The following is a 19,406-nucleotide window of genomic DNA, read 5'->3' on the forward strand; positions in this document are numbered from 1 at the left end:
CGTGGTGTTTGGTTGAAGTAGAATGGTTATTCTCAAAAAGTTTTCTGTCTTGCTAGGGTGTCCCTCTACTAGTATTTAAAAGATTGGGCTTTTGCTGGTGCTTTCTTTGTCTGTGGCCATCGCACTTCTGGGTTATCAGCTTCTTCAGCTCTAATTATGGAATATATAAGGCTAAAAGAAAAGGCAGGGAACTACTGCTGTGTCATTATTTGGGTCCTGAGATCCCTAGCTCCTCTGCCTTATTCTCTCCACCTTGCAGTGTCTTCTTGTGTTTTACATATAATATTCAGAGTTTTTAGTTGTACTCAGCATACAGTATAATTAATTTTACCAGTAACAAAGACCAGGCTAACACTTATGAGAGAAATTAATCTATTTGTGATACGTAGCACCCAGATTGTCATTTATAAAAGACAAATTCACAATTAGGGGAAGTATTTACATTTTCTTCATAAAGTAACTCTTAAACATAGGAAACGCTCAAGACAGAATCTTTCTCTTAGTTTTTCCCTAGAGAATTGATTCTAAACCTTTTCAATCATGTATTAACCTTGAAAACCACGTATTTATTAAAAACACTTACATGCCTTAGCATCTTACTTTATTACTGCAACTTCCAATTCTCAGAGGCAAAAGTACTACTTATTGTTTAACAATTCTAAGATGCACATTTCCTACACATTTTAATGTCACTGAAATCTTCTACAATCAATGAATCTTAAAATCAATGACGTTGTATAATTGATGTTGGCCAGGTGGCAGACATGACTGGGTTGTCATTATCATCCACATGTGACACCAGTCACAGCTATTTATATTGTTTTCACTTCAGTTGAGTTATGTGTGTTGTTGGAATCGTATTTGTTGACCTTAACTATTATACAAAATTTCTTCTGGATGTTGTCTGAAAACTTTATGTTGATACTTTATGGTAAGATCAATAAAGTGCCAAAATCAAAGCTTGCAGAATGCCTATCAGTGATGCAGAAGAAAATCCCAAGCAAGCAATGTTATATACTCTAAGCAGCACAGAGAATGACACTGTGTGTGTGTGGCTGGCGGGGGGGGGGCGGGGGAAACTTATGGGATAAAAATAAATACTGCACCATAATTTTATTTAATTTTTAAAATCGGTATTTATGATGTTACAACGATGGCACCTTAGATCTGCTGAAATCCAATATGTGCATTATAAATATATTCAAAATATTTCTGGCTTCCTACTGTACTTTTTCCATTGATAGCTCAAATTAGACCAATCTAAATTAATATTCTACTACACTGTCTCCCTCTTCTTCAGCTTCCCCTAATTCTGCTCTTTAGATCCCTTAATAAGTTTAATGGTATAATTTTCCCAATGACAAAGGCTAGAAAGAGAGGCAGAATAGTGTAGTGTCTAAAATGCACAATTGAAAAGTTAAGACTGTGTAGGTTCAAACCCTAGCTCTGACACATATTTTGTGTGATTTCTCTCTATGACTCAGTCTCTTCATCTATAATTTTATTTTATTTATTTTTTTTATTTTAGAGATGGGGTCTCATTCTGTAGCTCAGGCTAAAGTGAACAGGTGCAATCATAGTTTACTGCAGCCTCAAACTCCTGGGCTCAAACGATCCTCCCACCTCAGCCTCCCAAGTAAGTAGGCCTACTGGCATGCACCCCCAGGCCCAGCTGATTTTTTTGTTGTTGTTGGTAGAGATGGGGTAGTTATGTTGCTGAAGCTGGTCTACAACTCTTGGCCTCAAGCAATCCTCCCACCTAGGCCTCTCAAGGTGTTGGGATTATAGGTGTTGGCCATTGTGCCCAGCCAAATAACAATTATTATTATTATTATTATTATTTTGAGATGGACTCTTGCTCTGTCGCCCAGGCTAGAGTGCAGTGGCGCAATCTCTGCTCACTGTAAGCTCCGCCTCCCGGGTTCACGCCATTCTCCTGCTTCAGCCTCCCGAGTAGCTGGGACTATAGGCACCCACCACCACGCCCGGCTAATTTTTTGTATTTTTAGTAGAGACGGGGTTTCACCGTGTTAGCCAGGATGGCCTCGATCTCCTGACCTCTTGATCCACCAGCCTCGGCCTCCCAAAGTGCTGGGATTACATGTGTGAGCCACCGCGCCTGGCCCCCAAATAACAATTATTAATACAGGTCTATTATCTCTCGCCTAAACCCAAATTTCAAAATTGTTCATATTTTTTTTCACTCTAAGAGGTCTGAGAAAAACAAACAGAAAGAAAATTCCATGTCTTTGTTACTGTGAATAGTGCTGCGATGAACATATATGTGCATGTATCTTTATGGTACAAATTTATTTTCCTTTGGGTATATAACCAATAATGGGATTGCTGGGTCAAATGGTAATTGTTTTAAGGTTTTGAGAAATCACCAAATTGCTTTCCACAATGGCTGATCTAACTTACATTTCCACCAGCAGAAGAAAAGTAAAAGTTTTTCATATTTTAGAAAGATAATATTATGGATTATGTAACACTCCCACCAGGTCTGGGGCAGCACTCCATAACCAAACACAAAAATATTTCTGGAAAAAAAAAACAAAAAAAAAAAACGCATTTACAGTTAAGTGAGATAAAGACTACAAATAGCCTCCCATCAGTGCAGGTCATGATCTGTTGCCAAGTGTGCCTATAACAAACTTAAAATTTATGTTTTCATTTTTTGCAGTTTTGGAGGTTTATGCATAAGGACCTGTGGGTAGTAGTACATTTTTATGTGACTGTTAGGATGACTGAAATTATGTTATTTAAAGGACTTAGAACGGTAAAAAAAAAAAAAAAAACAAAAAAACACACAGTAAGCACTTGGTAAATGTTAGCTATTTATCATCATTAGCACCACCTTTGATTTTTCTTCCTACCTCAGTACTTAGATCCAGTAAATCACACCAAGACTTATCAATTCTATTCTCCAAATTTCTTTCAGATCTGCTATACTTCCAATCTCACTGCCACTGCCCTAGTTTTCTTGCCCAACCTCTCTAATTTGTCAAGAATCTTCCAAAGAAAACAGTCTGAAGGGTCATCACTTCCCTAAAACTGCATCACCATCAAAGGACAAACTCAGCCTGGCATACAAATCCTTTACGTTGTAACCCCAGCTCACTTTCCCAGTCTTATCTGCTACCCTCTCCATATTCCACTAATGCCTTCTCTCCAAGAAATTATGGCTCCAATAAGGCCCTTTTGTTTAATGCAATCAGAACCAGTATTTGCTTGGTTAACCAAAAAGGCTGACTGAAATAGGTAATCATAAAATATAACACATACGCATAAATAATGCATTTATTTAATCATACAAGACATAAAAGCATATTTATTTATCCATCCTTTAGTGAAGACTAGTCTATTTCTATGTCTTCATGACTATAAATCCATGCTGTCTTTCTTGCATAAATGATATCCGTGATGTGTTATCTAAGACTTCAAACTGTCTTTAGAGTGAACCAAAAACTTGAAGTCAACAACAAAGCAATTTGAGTACACAATCCTTTTAGTTTTTTTTTTTTCTTTCAGTCTTTGAGTTGTCTCACCCCCATCTAATTAAACAGCAACCATCCTTTTAGGGCCATTGAGTCTTTCCAAAGTATTCAACTTTGTTATCTTAGCAACAATATTTCTGGTTTTGCATATGACAGGCATTAATAGGTAGAAAACACATACAAATAACTTTCGATAGGTCTGCAATTCAACGCTGGAAACAGAACTGTGAGCTTGGTAGAAGTGGCCTATTAGCTGCAATGTTTAGGCATATGGATATCAGTCAATAAGTTTTAACAAAGAAATGGTAAGTATAAATACAGTGGTAGCCAGTTAAAAGAACTTTATCGTATATTATTTCTCATTCGTGAATGACATGACTTTCCTCAGGCAGCTCAACTCGCAGAAGCAAAACTTATGCTCATCATTTAAAATAAACGAATGTTACCTCCTCCAGAATCTTTCTTTAATTGGCCTAGACAGAATTAAGCACTTCTTCCTCAGAGTTCCTTATATACTGGTCCATTTAGTCTACCAAGTACTGTATACGTGAAGTATACAAGTGACTTCATGTGTATCGATCTATAAGCCTGAAGATGAGAATCTATGTTGCAGTCATTTTCAAATCTCACAGTGCCCAATGCTACTATCAGTTATGATATAAAGGAAAAAATATCATCAGAATTTAAGTCTCAAGAATGAGAGTTCAGTTCTGACTGTGAAATAGGAGTAACAGTGAACATTCCCATAAATTTCCATGAAAAACCGAGTAAGAATGTATATGGGAACATCTATAGCTTTTAGCAAATGTATCTCATTATCATTATACAAGGATATAAATACCCCAAATAAAATTTTAGTATTTTCCTAAGATCTTAATTTCTCCAAGACTTCTAATCAAAATACATGATATGCTTTGTAATAATAAAGTATTCTTGACAAGAAATATATAATAAAATTGAAATTCACGGATTTGCCAACTTTCCTATGGCCCACATAACAACATATGAATGAAAATATGGCAAATTACTACTTCATTCTCCTCTGCTCCTCTTCTAGATAAGTTTGCCCTAAAACCAAGAGACAAAATGATAGTTTCCTTTGTTAAATAATCCAGGAAACCCAAGAGCTTACCTGTTTTTCACTGAAAAGTGGTAACCAAAAATTGTATTATAAACAATAACAAATAATTCAGCTAATATTTACTGAATAGAAATACTTGCCACATATTGTGTCAAGTGTCTTATACACATGATCTCACTTAATCTTCACAATCTTACGAATTACGTACAAGTATTAATATTTCCATTTTATGGATGAAGAAATGGAGGCTTAGGGAAGCTGGTAATTCATTCAAAGTTGATGAGAATTACTTAACAGAATTAAGATTTAAACAGAGTTGCCTAACTCCTGAGCCTGAGCTCTTAACTCCTATACTATAATATTTCTTGCTGTGGGGAGGTAACGTTTATTTTCTTAGATTTGGCAAGAATTTCTGAAATTCCTGAAATTTCTGTTTTCAAAGCACCAAAAATAACAGCATTATTGAATTCCAGACAGAGGAACCAGCAAATAGATGGAAAGGCCGTGAGGCAAGATGCCTAGTCTGTTTAAAGGCTCAACCAAGGGACAGTGTAGGTTTAGCACAAAGCCTAGAAAAGAGTGGAGGATGGAGTCAGAGAGGTGACAAGTCACCAAAACATACTTCTGTAGGCCACCAGAACTCTGGCTTCTACCCTGAATGCAGCATAAACCCACCGATAGGCTTTCAATAAAACTGTCATGTTACCCAACGCAAAATAATTTAAAACGATCATTACAGCTACTGTGAAAAAAATAGATGTGGGAAAGATGACAGTTATGCCTACAAGGAGGCAACTGCAATAATTCCAGTGAAAAACAACAGTGGGAGGCCAAGGCGGGCAGATCACAAGGTCAGGAGATTGAGACCATCCTGGCTAACACGGTGAAATCCTGCCTCAACTAAAAATACAAAAAACATCAGCTGGGCATGATGGCACATGCCTGTAGTCCCAGCTACTTGGGAGGCAGAGGCAGGAGAATGGCATGAACCCGGCAGGTGGAGCCTGCGGTGAGCCGAGATCGTGCCACTGCACTCCAGCCTGGGCGACAGGGTGAGATTCTGTCTTGAAAAAAAAAGAAAAAGAAAAAAAGAAAAACAACAGTGCTCAGGATCAAAGAGAGATGGAGAAAGGTAATGAGAAATAGATATTGGATATATTTTAAAGCTGAGCCAACAGAAATCTTAGGATTCTGTTGGATGTTTATAAAATAAAGGCTATAATGCAGAAGAAAAGCCAAGCCATAAGTAAGTCGCCACACATATTTCAAAGTTACATCCTTAAATAGCTAATTATTTAATGATCAAGTGACAAAGCTAATGAATTTTTTTCCATGCTGAAAACGTCACTGGGCCAGGCCTCATGGTTGATTCCTATAATCCCAACACTCAAGGAGGCCAAAGCAGAAGGATTACTTGAGGTCAGGAGTTTGAGACCACCCTGGAAAACACAGCGAGACTCTGTCTCTACAAAAATAAAAAATAAAAATAAAAAAATTAGCTAGAAGCAGTGGTGCAAGTCTACAGTCCTAGCTACCCCTGCTGAGGCAGGAGGATTGCTTAAGCCCAGGAAGTCCAGGCTGCAGTACGTTATGATCACCCCACTGCACTCCAGCCTGGGCGACGGAGCAAGATGCTGTCTCAAACAAACCAACAAAATTCTATGAGTATTTTATAATAAGATATGAAATCTCCAACAGCAAGGTCTTTAAAATTACTCTAAACAAGAAGAAAAATGTGTTAAGTGCACCAATTAGTAGTCTACTCCATGAACTGTGAAGCCATATAATGCTAGGCTAATATAGGGCTAATTTCCCTCTTACACTGGAAAACTGAACACTAAAGCTATTCAAGATAAAAGTGTGCCTTAAGTATTTGTAGTGGAAGCCTAAAAAACAAATGTGGTGACAAAATTAAATAACAGAAAAGATTATATCCAAATAATTACACCAGAAACCAAAATGTTAATTAATCATTAGATTTTCTTATTCATATACAAAATATTTTACAGATAAACATAAAATTCCTATAACTTACAAGAATACAAAAAAAGGGACAACTCCAAGACTAAAATTACAGTCATTCAATTAACCAACATTCATTGGTCAATTAAGAGGGACACACCAAATAAATGATAAACTATAATGAATACTACACAGTGGAGTACTACAACTGAAAAGAACAATGACGAGTATCTCCATACTCCACTAGATAGTGATCTCCAGAATAGACTGTTAAGTCAAAAAAGCAAAGTGGAGAAATACGTGTGTGATATTCTATCATTTATTACAAAAGATGGGGGGGTTTAATACTTTAATAAAAATAATAATTTTATTAGCAAACTAGAAGATAGTTTTTTAAACTTTTTTTATAGGGTATGGGATGAAATAGGGTGGTAGAGCAGGTATTGCCATTGGAACTAGTATTTTACATAAATTATAAAACAAAATTAAAATTTTTAAAAGTAAACTCAAGTGAATTCAACACATAGTAACCTGATGGTATATCCCAAGTTGAATATATTAAGGACAAAAAGATATGCCAATAAAACAAAACCCTCAAAAACAAAACTTTGAATGATTTCAGTAATCATACTGGTGGTGGTGGTGGTGGCATTATTATACTCAGTGTAATGTATGTGTAATACATGATGAGGCAAATTAGTAATTATGCGTTACTTTAATCCTGTGCTTCCCAGCAATGTATGAGAGGAAAATCAGTGACACGGGTTAGAAGTTAAAGAAAAAAACACTTTGGTGCTGATTTCGACCTGGAAACAATGATCAACCCAATAGCAATGAGCACTCTCAGTAGCCATCCTAAGGAACAGGGTTTCTTGGAGAAATGAGGACTCCAGGCCTTGGGCAGGAATATAAAAGATTAGTCTGGAAAATCTTGCAATACCAGAGAGTAAGGAAACTTTTAAAGACCACTTTATTTGGTCATGTCCCAAGGTCTTAGGAAGCCAACTTCAAGAGCCTCTCAATGATCAAAGATGGTTCAATTTGCCAACTGATAAGGATAATAGCTACAATGGACTGAAACACATCAATATGTTCAAATGGGAGTCACTTCCAAGATGTCCAAATAGGAACAGTTCCAGTCTGCAGCTCCCAGCAAGATCGACGCAGAAGACGGGTGATTTCTGCATTTCCAACTGAGGTACCTGCTTCATCTCACTGGGACTGGTTGGACAGTGGGTGCAGCCCACAGACAGCGAGCTGAAGCAGGGCGGGGTGTCTCCTCACCCAGGAAGCACAAGGGGTCGTGGGATTTCCCTTTCCTAGCCAAGGGAAGCCGTGAGTGACCGTACCTGGAGGAGCAGTATACTCCTGCCCAAATACTGCACTTTTCCCATGGTTTTTGCAACCGGCAGACCAAAAGATCCCCCCACCGTGCTTGGCTCGGCAGGTCTCATGCCCTTGCTCGCTGCTAGCACAGCAGTCTGAGATCAATCTGCAATGCGGGAGCTTGGCGGGGGGAATGGGCATCTGCCATTGCTGAGGCTTGAGTAGGTGGTTCTAGGCTCACAATGTAAACAAAGCGGCACGGAAGCTAGAACTGGGCAGAGCTCAGCAAGGCCTACTGACTCTCTAGAATCCATTCTGGGGGCAGGGCATATTGGAACAAAAGGCAGCAGACAGCTTCTCCAGACTTAAACGTCCCTGCCTAACAGCTCTGAAGAGAGCAGTGGTTCTCCCAGCATAGCATTCAATCTCCGATAATGGACAGACTGCCTCCTCAACAGGGTCCCTGACCCCTGTGTAGCCTGGCTGGGAGACACCTCCCAGTAGAAGTCAACAGACACCTCATACAGGGGGGTGCCCTTCTGGGACAAAGCTTCCAGAGGAAGGATCAGGCAGCAATATTTGCTGTTCTGCAGCCTCCACTGGTGGATGCCCAGGCAAACAAGGTCTGGAGTGGACCTCCAGCAAACTCCAACAGACCTGCATCTGAGGGGCCTGTTAGAAGGAAAACTAACAAACAAAAAGGAATAGCATCAACATCAACAAAAAGGACATCCACACCAAAACCCCATCTATAGGTCACCAACGTTAAAGACCAAAGGTAGATAAAACCACAAAGATGGGGGAAAACCAGAGCAGAAAGGCTGAAAATTCCAAAAACCACAGCACCTCTACTCCTCCAAAGGAACACAACTCACCAGCAAGGGAACAAAACTGGGCAGAGAATGAGTTCGACAAGTTGACGGAAGTCGGCTTCAGAAGCTCGGTAATAACAAACTTCTCCGAGCTAAAAGAGCATGTTCTAACCCATAGCAAGAAAGCTAAAAACCTTGAAGAAAGGTTAGACAAATGACTAGCTAGAATAACCAGTGTAGAGAAGAGCTAAATAACCTGATGGAGCTGAAAACCACAGTACGAGAACTTCGTGAAGCATGCACAAGCTTTAATAGCCAATTCGATCAAGCAGAAGAAAGGATATCAGTGATGGAAGATCAAATTAATGAAATAAAGGAAGAAGAGAAGTTTAGAGAAAAAACAGTAAAAAGAAACGAATAAAGCCTCCAAGAAATATGGGACTATGTGAAAAAACAAAATCAACGTTTGATTGGTATACCTGAAAGTGACGGGGAGAATGGAACCAAGTTGGAAAACACTCTTCAGGATATTATCCAGGAGAACTTCCCCAATCTAGCAAGGCAGGCCAACATTCAAATTCAGGAAATACAGAAAACACCACAAAGATACTCCTCGAGAAGAGCAACTCCAAGACACACAATTGTCAGATTCACCAAGGTTGAAGTGAAGGAAAAAATGTTAAGGGCAGCCAGAGAGAAAGGCTGGATTACCCACAAAGGGAGGCCCATCAGACTAACAGCAGATCTCTTGGCAGAAACCCTACAAGCCAGAAGAGAGTGGGGGCCAATATTCAACATTCTTAAAGAAAAGAATTTTCAACCCAGAATTTCATATCCAGCCAAACTAAGCTTCATAAGTGAAGGAGAAACAAAATCCTTTACAGACAAGCAAATGCTGAGAGATTTTGTCACCACCAGGCCTGCCTTACAAGAGCTCCTGAAGGAAGCACTAAACATGGAAAGGAACAACTGGTAGCAGCCACTGCAAAAACATGCCAAACCGTAAAGACCATCAACACTATGAAGAAACTGCATCAATTAATGGGCAAAATAACCAGCTGGCATCATGACAGGATTGAACTAACACCTAACAATATTAACCTTAAATGTAAATGGGCTAAATGCCCCAATTAAAGGACACAGACTGGCAAATTGGATAAAGACTCAAGACCTATCAGTGTGCTGTATTCAGGAGACCCATCTCACATGCAAAGACACACATAGGCTCAAAATAGAGGGATGGAGGAAGATCTACCAAGCAAATTGAAAGCAAAAAAAAAAAAAAAGAGCAGGGGTTGCAATCCTGGTCTCTGATAAAACAGACTTTAAACCAACAAAGATCAAAAGAGACAAAGAAGGTGATTACATAATGGTAAGGGGATCAGTTCAACAAGAAGAGCTAACTATCTTAAATATATATGCACCCAATACTGGAGCACCCAGATACATAAAGCAAGTTCTTAGAGACCAACAAAGAGACTTAGACTTCCACATAATAATGGTGGGAGACTTTAACACTCCACTGTCAATATTAAATGGATCAACGAGACAGAAAATTAACAAGGATATCCAGGACTTGAACTCAGCTCTGGACCAAGAAGACCTAATAGACATCTACAGAACTCTCCACCCCAAATCAACAGAATATACATTCTTCTCAGCACCACACGGCCCTTATTCTAAAACTGACCACATAACTGGAAGTAAAACACTTCTCAGCAAATGTAAAAGAACAGAAATCACAACAAACTGTCTCTCTGATCACAGTGCAATCAAATTAGAACTCAGGATTAAGAAACTCACTCAAAACCACACAACTACACGGAAACTGAACAACCTGCTCCTGAGTAACTACTGGGTAAATAACGAAATGAAGGCAGAAATAAAGATGTTCTTTGAAACCAATGAGAACAAAGACACAACATACCAGAATCTCTAGGACACATTTAAAGCAGTGTATAGAGGGAAATTTATAGCACTAAATGCCCACAAGAGAAAGCAGGAGTGATCTAAAACTGACACCCTAACATCACAATTAAAAGAACTAGAGAAACAAGAGCAAACAAATTCAAAAGCTAGCAGAAGACAAGAAATAACTAAGACCAGAGCAGAACTGAAGAAGACAGAGACAGAAAAAAAACCCTTCAAAAAAATCAATGGCTTTTCGAAAAGATCAACAAAATAGACAGCTAGCAAGACTAATAAAGTAAAGAGAGAAGAATCCAATAGACACAATAAAAAAATGATGAAGTGGTCATCACCACCAATCCCATAGAAATACAAACTACCATCAGAGAATACTATAAACACTTGTATGCAAATAAACTAGAAAATCTAGAAGAAATAGATAAATTCCTCGACACATACACCCTCCCAAGATTAAACTGGGAAGAAGTTCAATCTCTGAACAGGACAATCACAGGTTCTGAAATTGAGGCAATAATAGCCTACCAACCAAAAAAAGTCCAGGAACAGATAGATTCACAGCCGAATTCTACCACAGGTACAAAGAGGAGCTGGTACCATTCCTTCTGAAACTATTCTGATCAACACAAAAAGAGGCAATCCTCCCTAACTCATTTTATGAGGCCAGCATCATCCTGATACCAAAGCCTGGCAGAGACACAACAAAAAAAGAGAATTTCAGGCCAACATTCCTAATGAACATCGATGTGAAAATCCTCAATAAAATCCTGGCAAACCGAATCCAGTAGCACATCAAAAAGCTTATCCAACACGATCAAGTCGGCTTCAGCCCTGGGACGCAAGGCTGGTTCAACATACGCAAATCAATAAACGTAATCCATCACATAAACAGAACGACAAAAACCACATGATTATCTCAATAGATGCAGAAAAGGCCTTCGATAAAATTCAACAGCCTTTCATGCCAAAAACTCTCAATAAACTAGGTATCGATGGGATGTATCTCAAAATAATAAAAGCTATTTATGACAAATCCACAGCCAATATCATATTGAATGGGCAAAAACTGGAAGCATTCCATTTGAAAACCGGCACAAGACAAGGATCCCCTCTCTCATCACTCCTTTTCAACATAGTATTGGAAGTTCTGGCCAGGGCAATCAGGCAAGAGAAAGCAATAAAACGTATTCAAATAGGAAGAGAGGAAGTCAAATTGTCACTGTTTACAGATAATAAGATTGTATATCTACAAAACCCCAACGTCTCAGCCCAGAATCTCCTTAACTTGATAAGCAACTTCAGCAAATTCTCAGGATACAAAATCAATGTACAAAAATCACAAGCATCCCTATACACCAAAACAGACAAACAGGAGCCAGATCATGAGTGAACTCCCATTCACAGTTGCTACTAAGAGAATAAAATACCTAGGAATACAACTTATAAGGGATGTGAAGGACCTCTTCAAGGAGAACTACAAACCACTGCTCAAGGAAATAAGAGAGGACACAAACAAATGGAAAAACATTCCATGCTCACGGACAGAAAGAATCAATATCGTGAAAATGGCCTTACTACCCAAAGTAATTTATAGATTCAATGCTATCCCCATCAAGCTACCACTGACTTTCTTCACAGAATTGGAAAAAATTACTTTAAACTTCATATGGAACCAAAAAAGAGCCAGCATAGCCAAGACAATCCTGGGCAAGAAGAACAAAGCTGGAAGCATCACACTACCTGACTTCAAACTTTACTAGAAGGCTACAGTAACCAAAACAGCATGGTACTGGTACCAAAACAGATATACAGACCAGTGGAACAGAACAGAGGCCTCAGAAATAACACCACACATCCGTCAACATCTGATCTTTGACAAACCTGACACACACAAGCAATGGGGAAAAAGATTCCCTATTTAATAAATGGTGTTGGGAAAACTGGCTAGCCTTATGCAGAAAACTGAAACTAGACCCCTTCTTTACAACTTATACAAAAATCAACTCAAGATGGATCAAAGACTTAAACTAAGACCTAAAACCATTAAAATTCTAGAAGAAAACCTGGGTAATACCATTCAGGACATAGGCATGGGCAAAGACTTCATGACTAAAACACCAAAAGCAATGGCAACAAAAGCCAAAATTGACAAATGGGAACTAATTAAACTAAAGATATTCTGCACAGCAAAAGAAATTATCATCAGAGTAAACAGACAACCTACAGAATCAGAGAAAATTTTTGCAATCTATCCATCTGACAAAGGGCTAATACCCAGAATCTACAAAGAACTTAAACAAATTTAAACAAAAAAGTAAACAACCCCATCAAAAAATGGGCAAAGGATATGAACAGACACTTCTCAAAAGAAGACATTTATGCAGCCAACAGACCTATGAAAAAATGCTCATCATCACTGGTCATTAGAGAAATGCAAATCAAAACCACAATGAGACACCATCTCACGCCAGTTAGAATGGCGATCACTAAAAAGTTAGGAAACAACAGATGCTGGAGAGGTTGTGGAAAAATAGGAATGCTTTTACACTGTTGGTGAGAGTATAAATTAGTTCAACCATTATGGAAGACAGTGTGGCGATTCCTCAAGGATCTGGAACCAGAAATATCATTAGACCCAGCAATCTCATTACTGGGTAGATACCCAAAGGATTATAAATCATCCTGCAATAAAGACACAGGTACACATGTTTATTGCAGCACTATTCACAATAGAAAAGACTTGCAACCAACCAAAATGCCCATCAATGATAGACTGGATTAAGAAAATGTGGCACATATACACCATGGAATATTGTGCAGCCATAAAAAAGGATGAGTTCACGTCCTTTCAGGGACATGGATGAAGCTGGAAACCATCATTCTCGGCAAACTATCGCAAGATGAAAAAACCAAACACCGCGTGTTCTCACTCATAAGTGGGAGTTGAACAATAAGAACACATGGACACAGGGATGGGAACATCACACACCAGGGCCTGTGGGGGGTGGGGTGTCAGGGGAAGGGTAACACTAGGAGAAATACCTAATGTAGGTGACTGGTTGATGGGTGCGGCACACCATCATGGCATCTGTATTCCTATGTAACAAAACTGTACGTTCTGCACATGTAACCCAGAACTTAAAGTATAATACAAATAAAATAAAATAGAAAATATATTCAAATGCATGAGCTTCTAGTATTATTTAAACTAGAAAAAAAAAATTAGTCCTTACTGAAGGTAGATAGCAAGGAAATTCATTATTTAAAAAGCCAGTACATAAGGAGAAATAATAAAGAATATATTCGGTCTCCCCTATAAAAATTGTACTGAGGTAATATGGTTTGGCTGTGTCCTTACCCAAATCTCATCTTGAATTGTAGTTTCCATAATCCCCACGTGTTGTAGGAGGAACCCAGAGGGAGGTAACTGAATCATGGGGGTGGTTACCCCTATGCTTCTGTTCTTGTGACAGTGAGTGAGTTCTCATGAGAGTTGATGATTTTATAAGGGGCCTTTCCCCCTTTGCTTGGCACTTCTTCCTGCCGCCATGTGAAGAAGAATGTGTTTGCTTCCCCTTCCACCATGACTGTAAGTTTCCTGAGGCCTCCCCAGCCCTGTGGAACTGTGAGTCAATTAAACCTTGTTCCTTTATAAATTACCCAGTCTTGGGCAGTTTTTTACAACAGCGTGAGAATGGACTAATACAAAGGGTAACCAAATAGTAGACATGAGAAAGTTTCTTTTACAAAAATATTCCAACTAATAAATAAAAAAGAATGACAATTAAAATGTTACCATTGTATAGTTCCTATGTGTTCATCTAATTATTTCTTCAGTCAGAGAACTTGGTTATCAATGCTTTGCACATAGTAATTCAATTATAATTTATGCCACAGATGTATAACGAATTGATAATTCAAGATTGGAACAATAAATTGCATACATGGGTTCTTGGGCTCTAAAATCGTTTGCCTTTTCTAGTATGTCCAAAGTTATACTGTTCCATTTTATTTTTGATCCATAGCCAATGACATTAACACTGTAATTTTTAAGGAAGAGTATGCCTTGATGTGATAGTGGAAAGTTTATACTGCTTATATTAGTTTGCTAGGACTACCATAATAAAATGCCACATACTGGGCGGCTTAAACAATAGAAATATTATTTTCTCACAGTTCTGGTGCCTAGAAGTCCAAGATCAATGTGTTAGCAGCTTTGGTTTCTTCATAGGCCTCTCTCCTTGGTTGGTAGATGGCTGTCTTCTTGTTTCTTCACATGGTTTCTTTCCTCTCTATGAGAGGGGCCCTGGTGTCTGTCTTCTTGTTTCTTCACATGGTTTCTTTCCTGTCTATGAGAGGGGCCCTGGTGTCTCTTTTTGTGTCCAAATGTCTTCCTCTTATAAGAAAACCAGCCAGACTGGATGAGAAACAACTCCATCAGCCTCATTTTAACTTAATCATCCCTTTAAAGGCCCCTTCTCCAAATAGAGTCACATTCTGAAGTACTGGAGGTTAGGGTTTCAACTAAGAATTTTGGGTGACACTATTCTGCCCATAATACTGATTCAGCATCCCAAAGGAAAAGAATGATGTTAATGCATACATTTTAGTATCTGACCTGATATATACAGTAGGGGCTTAAATACTAACTACATAATTTTTAAAACATGTTAATCAAAGTAATAATATTCTTAAGAATTAAAAACTCAAGGCAGTGAGTATTTATTAAAACAATGCATATGCTGAGCATAAAATCAGGCTCCACAAACTTACCTCATTTATTTGTCCTCCATTGCATTCTGGAGAAAGGACATTACTAAACAATCTCTATTTTTAGTTTACCCTAGGACTTCTACCTTGTTAAGAATAAGCAAAGGTTGAGGGTAATTATTTTGGTGAAAAGGTGAGATAATTGAGCCAGTGTATGAAGAGCCATCATTCATCTACCTATTCACTTGGCTTCTATTACGCTACAGACCAAATGCAAAATTGTTAAATGCCTAGAAATGAAACTGTAATCTGACATTCTTTGTTCTACTATTTCCAAAAGAGGTTAAAAATTTAGAACTCAATGTATCCTAATCATCCTCAAATCCTCAGAGTAAACTAATCTAGTCTTCACTGTACATATCAATAGGCATGAATTACTACTATTCTGTGCATAAATGCAGTTAGTAAAGAAGCATATAAACAAACAACTGATGTGTTAGAGATGATGATGAATTTGCCAAGAACATCAGAAACACTTCCTGGAAGAAATGACCCTTATACAAACTGCATCTTGAGAGTTTGGTAGAAGCTGTTCAAGTAATGCAACAGCAGGCAAATAAATTATTATGAAGACAGACACACTGATGTAAACCAGTAGGGAATGTTGGGGAACTAAAAGTAGTCCAGTATTGACAGAGTGAAAAATGTGAAGTGGAATGCAATATGAGAAAAAAGACATAGGAAGAAACTAGATCTTTCCAATTTTATAAATAATCTTAAGTTACTGAGACTAAGTAGATTGGTCAAGCACGCAAAGCTAGTGAATGGCAGAACTAGGATTTGCAACAAATTTAACTCCAAAATACTTCAGTTACCACAGTGACCATATGCCCCAGTTTCCTATCCCCTGGTTTATAACTATTGTGTCCATTATTATTAAGTGCTTTCTTTCATGCCTATAAAACATTGATCTGTGGACTATCTTCACCCTATCAATTAGGCCACCAGACTATTATTTTTCTATACCCAAGAAAACTAGGGTTTCATTAATTTCACTTAATCATTAGTGAAATTAACCGCTGAAAGAGGTGTTTTTAATGTACTTCTTTTTTTTTATTATTATTATACTTTAGGTTTTAGGGTACATGTGCACAATGTGCAGGTTTGTTACATATGTATCCATGTGCCATGTTGGTTTGCTGCACCCATTAACTTGTCATTTAGCATTAGGTATATCTCCTAATGCTGTCCCTCCCCCCTCCCCACACCCCACAACAGTCCCCGGAGCGTGATGTTCCCCTTCCTGTGTCCATGAGTTCTCACTGTTCAGTTCCTACCTATGAGTGAGAACATGCGGTGTTTGGTTTTTTGTCCTTGCGATAGTTTACTGAGAATGATGGTTTCCAGTTTCATCCATGTCCCTACAAAGGACATGAACTCATCATTTTTTATGGCTGCATAGTATTCCATGGTGTATATGTGCCACATTTTCTTAATCCAGTCTATCGTTGTTGGACATTTGGGTTGGTTCCAACTCTTTGCTATTGTGAATAGTGCCGCAATAAACATATGTGTGCATGTGTCTTTATAGCAGCATGATTTATAGTCCTTTGGGTATATACCCAGTAATGGGACGGCTGGGTCAAATGGTATTTCTAGTTCTAGATCCCTGAGGAATCGCCACACTGACTTCCACAATGGTTGAACTAGTTTACAGTCCCACCAACAGTGTAAAAGTGTTCCTATTTCTCCACATCCTCTCCAGCACCTGTTGTTTCCTGACTTTTTAATGATGGCCATTCTAACTGGTGTGAGATGGTATCTCACTGTGGTTTTGATTTGCATTTCTCTGATGGCCAGTGATGATGAGCATTTTTTCGTATGTTTTTTGGCTGCATAAATGTCTTCTTTTGAGAAGTGTCTGTTCATGTCCTTCACCCACTTTTTGATGGGGTTGTTTTTTTCTTGTAAATTTGTTTGAGTTCATTGTAGATTCTGGGTATTAGCCCTTTGTCAGATGAGTAGGTTGCAAAAATTTTCTCCCATTCTGTAGGTTGTATTTTTTTCTTTTTTTGAAACAGGGTTTCACTCGTCACCCAGGCTTAAGTGCAATGGTGCTATCTCAGCTCACTGCAACCTCTGCCTCCCAGGCTCAAGCAATTCTCTTGCCTTAGCCTCCAGAGTAGTTGGGACACATCATTGTGCCTGGCTAATTTTTTTGTATGTTTTGCAGATATAGGGTTTTGTCATGTTGCCCAGGCTGGTCTCGAACTCCTGAGCTCAAGTGAGGCCTCCCAAAGTGCTGGGATTACAGGCATGAGCCACCATGCCCAACCTGCTAAAAGAGATTATGCTGAGTAACTGGGCATTTGGAAGGATTTTGGGCTATCATCACCTTAACAAATTATCCAGTACATGCTAGAGTTAAACTGCCTTTTATAAAAACAGTCATTATTTTAAAAAAGAATCTTGTGGCAGAAAGAATAAAAAGGAAAACTTATTCTTCTAATTTTAATCTGGTTCAAGGAAACTCCATAGTTTATAGCACAGTCATAAATTCAAACTAAAGTAATTAGATTAGCAACTATAGTCAACCTTGGCCAAAAAAGGTCACTTTTGTTTGCACAAGTCCTGTAAAGCATATATTCCATATCCCACCCTCCAAAAACTGAAGTCACCCTACTGATAACACTAGCAACTGCAACAAACAGCTTACCTCATACTTCTTATATACCAGCATGTAAAAGCTGAATATGCCAAGATATTTACTTTTCCTAGCTACAACATGGACAAATGACCAGGACCAGGCCAAAAGAAGTCCCACTGTAGGATATCTTCAGCAACTGGAGGGCTCTCTGGGAAAGGTTTTCCTCTTTGATGTACACAGAATACAGAGAGGATATTTTCTACTTGCAATCCATTTTTTTAATTTGCTTTTGGATGTGGATATGTAAAACACAATTCTAGAGTTGTGGCAATCATCTTGTAACCAAGAGGGGAGAAGGCTAAGAATAAAGTCCATTTTTGGGAAATTCAGAAGAAAAAACTGAAAGATCCCAGGTCCTTGCTGACATCACTGAGTGGCTTAATAAACCTAAATGTCCTTCCTCTAAATGATATTTTATCCTGTATAACAAGTACCATTATTCTTTGGGTCATTTTAAATTGGGTTTTCTATTACTTGCAGCTAAAAGCATTCCAACTGACACAATAGGTCTGTGACCTAATCAAGTCTATGCAAAGAAATTATTCAAGACAATTAATATTGTCTTTTCAAACTCAGAAACATGAATACAAAAAGGAAACATAAGAATTAAACATCTGAAGAAAGAGGTTGAGTTTTCATTTTCCCAGTGTAGACACAAAAGGTAATGGTCAAAAGTTAATATGTACTACTTCCTATGAGCCAGGTCCTACGTTTGATGAATTACTGCAGTTAATCCTCACAACAAACCTAGGAAATACTACTTTATAGAGGAGAAAACCAAAGCCTAGAAAAGTTAAACAACTTGTCAAGGTTATACTCCTTGATAGTGATTGAGGCAGCATTCATATTCTATATCAATTAACTCCAGAGCCTAATCATTAAGTATAGTTAAAGATAAATGCACAATTATCTGTTTTTTTTTTCCTATGAAGAGATCTAAGTCTTCCGTTGAGCAGGAAAAGTCCAAAAAGGAAGTAAAGAACTTGAGCATCATGATTGTTAGGTTTGAACAACCACTGCTGTTTTGCAACGGGAAAAAGACTTCCTCAGTTTATATACAAAGAAATCATGGCAAAGAAAGAGGAAAAACATTATGGAAAGATGTCATATAATTAGTGGCAGAGTCAGTAATAAAATTCAGGTAATTCAGACCTTATTGTTCCCAGGCCGGAGCACTTTCCATCTCACCATACAGTTTCTGCCTTGAAATTGAGATATTGTATCTCCAGCACAAGTGGGGAAAAAAAGCAAAATGTATAGAGATAAAACTATGAAGGCTTACTAAGATATTTACAGAGTAGAATTCCCATATTCAATATTTATTCATTGATAAGCTTTCATATATAAGCAGAGAGACAACAAAACCGTTTACTGTGTGGATAGAT

At 38.2% G+C, this 19,406-nt stretch overlaps 1 protein-coding gene across 3 annotated transcripts in view; it reads right to left on the reverse strand.

The window, feature by feature from the left end:
- Nucleotides 1-19,406, reverse strand: part of PPP1R12A (protein phosphatase 1 regulatory subunit 12A) — a 160,401-nt gene that overhangs the window by 78,974 nt on the left and 62,021 nt on the right. The window lies entirely within an intron of this gene.

This window comes from Hylobates moloch, unplaced genomic scaffold (assembly GCF_009828535.3).
Source record: "Hylobates moloch isolate HMO894 unplaced genomic scaffold, HMol_V3 SCAFFOLD_12, whole genome shotgun sequence".
Lineage (NCBI taxonomy): Eukaryota > Metazoa > Chordata > Mammalia > Primates > Hylobatidae > Hylobates > Hylobates moloch.